The 3,743-nt window shown below is 41.3% G+C and overlaps 1 long non-coding RNA gene across 1 annotated transcript in view; it reads right to left on the minus strand.

Annotated features, from left to right (window-relative positions):
- LOC103146966 (uncharacterized) overlaps positions 1-2,514 on the minus strand; it is an 11,896-nt gene extending 9,382 nt beyond the window's left edge. Inside the window, exon 1 of the long non-coding RNA XR_001663803.1 lies at positions 2,378-2,514. This is a non-coding gene — a long non-coding RNA (uncharacterized LOC103146966). The remainder of the gene's footprint in view (positions 1-2,377) is intronic.
- Positions 2,515-3,743: the final 1,229 nt, after the last annotated feature.

Below are 3,743 nucleotides of genomic sequence, written 5' to 3' on the forward strand. Positions count from 1 at the left end.
GGAGTGAATTTACCCATTAACTAGTATTTATCAGTTGGAGTGAATTTACCCATTAACTAGGATTCATCAGTTAACTAGTATTCATCAGTTAACTAGTATTTAGCACATAAAGCCAGAGAACGTCACCATGTTACATTTCTGACAAAGGGAGGACGAGGATTTGGACGAGTTCAACAGAGAAGAAGAGGAGCGAAGAGGCTGTGGTGGAGGAAGAGGCAGAAGAAGCTGAGGACAGATTCCAGTTTCCATCCCTCCATCATCACCAGGCAGCATTCAGGACCCACAACACGATGCTGATGGAGTTCCTCTCAGCCTGCCCTCCTTATCCCCACCCAGCATGTTTTCTCTGCATGGAGATGGAAATTATATGAAGACTGCGCTATAATTCCTACACACCGCAGTTTTCCTTAAGGACCTTGTCTTATGTTCCCATTTCTATTGTATTATTCTCTGCAGTGCTGCCTTTCCCTTTGTTTAGCACAATGTCTTGGTCTGTCAGCAAATGAAAGGATAAATGTGAATCTTGTCCGGTCTCTTACCATTGATCTCCCAAAAGCATAATTTATGATCAAAACAGTATCCATAATTTACATTAGAACATTTTTGAGTCAATGTTAAACTGACAACATGACTCAGCAGTTTGAGATATCATAAAATCATTGACAGATATTTAATTCTGAGAGGAACTCGGGATTTTGAGATAGAAACTGTTTTTTTTTCAAGTAACCTGTTCTCTTTTGCTGTTTGTATAAATTGCTTTGAGAAACGCTCTTCCTGCTGTGCGAAGATGACTGAAGGGTTAAGCAAACGCACTTAAAGAGGCCTTAGTCCTTGAAGCGACTGCCGCAGGTTTGATTCCCGGGCTGATCACCTTTGCCATGTCTTCCCCTGTCATTACTCACTTTTCTCAAATAAAAGCTGCCAGAGTCAATAAAACGTCTATAAAAAGTGGTTAAAGAAATGCAGCAAAGCCTTTTTTGAAAGCGTCCGTTTTTACAGGCCAAACTTTAAAATTAAAGATGGCAACTAATCAGGATTAAGTTCAGCACTATTGTGATTGATCTGATATAAGCTTTTAATGGATTGACAGTTTTATGTATAGAATTTTTCTTTCATTCTTTTTTGTTTTTGCACTATGAACCATTTTGGCAGCCTGGTCACACTGAGTTATTGCAGAGTGATGTATCAACAGTAGAATTTGCTAGGTAACAGGTATCCTCTGCCAGCAGAAACACCTTCTGTTTAGAGCATAATAAAGGGTTGTTAAGGTAAATATTGTATACTGTCATGGTCTAATTTCTCTAATGTTATCCTGGAAACTTGCCAAACGGTTATGAGGTTGTTTAGTCCTACTTGTTATTATCAAGATGGGCAGCAACCATCTTTGTTAAGTTTGTGTGTTTGTATTTAAGGTTGTATTTGAACCTGAAGCATTACTAACAGGAGCGGCCTCTACTGCAGCAGTGAGCCATTGTTTTCCTTGGCAGAGATTAGCGGCCCCCAGGGGCCCGTGCCACAAAGAGGGCTCTGTTACTAACTAGAGGGCCTCATTGTTCCCTAAATTACCCCCATTGACAGGGTAGAAAGCAGCATGGCAGATATTGAGCATGCATAATGTCAGTGAACAAACTGACAGCTGCTTAGACCGAAAATCCAGGCTGCCGACTTCAACTACACAACTCATCTTGTTTTCACTGTCAGGAAGGATGTTGACTCAAACTCACAAATATCTTAAGGTGATGCCTTTGCAAACTCTTAAATGCAACACGTCAGTTTTTAGTCAGAATATTTATTTTCTCCACATTTTGCACATTTTAGTTTCCACTTTAATTGTTCCACTCCTGACTGCGTTCTGTCAGATGAAGGACTGATCTCATTCCCTGAGGTTTTCCTGAAAGCTTGTTCTCCGTGTCTACAAACAGCAACAATTCTCTGTTATACAAGCAGGCCTGTCACTTGGCTTTTTGGCAACATTCAGGGACAGATTTTTAAACGTTCTGAGATGAAAAGGTTTGACTGACAAAGCTCGCTTCCTGTTAATGCAGAAGTTAATGTTTCAAGTTCCAGTTATTAGCTTCAGACTGTATAAGCCTTGGAGGTATTCACTGAAAATTAAATGAACAAGCCCATCACTCAGATAAGGATGCATGTATGTAAATATGATATGAGAGTGATGCCACCGCAGATCTTTTTTTACTAAGAAACAACAACGAATTGAAGACCTCAAAAGTTAAACAGATGAGGGAAAAACCTTCATACGTAGAAAGCTCTGCTAATATAAGATAATTCAACCTTTTTCCAGACAAACTAGCCTATTTCAAAAAGTCTGGTTTATTTTTATTTCACTAAGTGAGAAGTTTGAGAAGAGTGTGTGTACCTCCAACGGTCATTGAGGAGAAGGAAGCGTCCACCACCCTGGACAGGTTGCCAGGCCATGACAGGACAACACAGAGACACACAGGACAAATGACCTTAAGGACAAAATCAGAGAGAGCAGCAAACCTGAGGTCCAGTTTTTGGTCTGTGGGAGGAAGCCAGCGTTCAGTACGATTATTTTAAAGCCATCTTGTAAAAACAGGATGGAAACTCACCCTGACTATGGTGATCTGTGTTTTCTGTGTATTTATTTTGAGGTTTTTCTGTGTTGATTAGTCTGCTCCCCTGTGAGTCTCTGTCTTCCCCATTGATTGATCCCAGCTGTGTCTCGTTTCTTTGATTACCCACCCAGTGTATTTAGTCCCACCTGTTGTCTTTGTCTCTGGTCGGATCCTCATCTGTGTTCCTCATGTCATGTCTTGCTGCCCGTTGTTCTGTTGGACAAGCATTAAACCACCACCATCACCATCACCATCATCATCATCATCATCATCATCATCTTGATCTTGATCTTGATCTTGATCTTGATCCTGATCCTGATTCTGGCCTGCCTGTGTCTTCCCTTCCCTCACCAAACCCACCACCTTGACACTGACAACACAAAGGTTATCGAGTTGCTCAGAGTATTTTAAAAGTAAATGAAGCTCAATGTTTTGGCTTTACTTTGTTACTACGGAAGTCAGAGTTCATTTAAAGGCTGCTGTTGGCCATGTTGCTTGTGCAACAGTCTGTCTTCCAAATTGATGATGACGATGATTATTATGAATTAATTAATTAACTTTAACAGTGAACTCTGTTTGACTGTCATTTATACTGTCTATTTCCAGCAGGTTCCCTTGTTTGGAAATGTGAAACTCTGTGGTTTGGTTAAACAACGCAATAACTCCTCATAACAACCTACTTGAGGGATGGAAACATGACTTTCATAGCTGAGGTGACGAGGCTTCTCCTCATGTTGCTCATCTCTACCCAGTGTGAATCTTGGACTGTCTAACATACCAGGATGAAAGTCCATCATCTTCAACTAAGCCTCTAAAACTGGTTGCCTTCCCAGACAAGCTGACCTTCCCTCACAACATCTAATTGTGGATCAAACTATTGATGGTGCTGAGTGCTGTGCTGGCATCAACTACTATCTCCAAACCAACTCCAGGTCACCTCTTCATCAACGGGGGACTGTGACTGTGTGGGTAGAGTAGCTGTCTTGCGATCGGAAGGTTGTAGGCTGGATGCCCTTGGCCAGGGCACTTAACCCCGAACTGCCTACCGATCTGCGTATCGGTGTCAATGTGACTGTAGTGTAAAGCGCTTTGAGTGGTCAAAACTGATTGGAAAAGCACTATAAAAGTTCAGTCCATTTAACATTT

Source organism: Poecilia formosa, unplaced genomic scaffold (genome assembly GCF_000485575.1).
Source record: "Poecilia formosa unplaced genomic scaffold, Poecilia_formosa-5.1.2 Scaffold172, whole genome shotgun sequence".
NCBI classification, from domain to species: Eukaryota; Metazoa; Chordata; class Actinopteri; order Cyprinodontiformes; family Poeciliidae; genus Poecilia; species Poecilia formosa.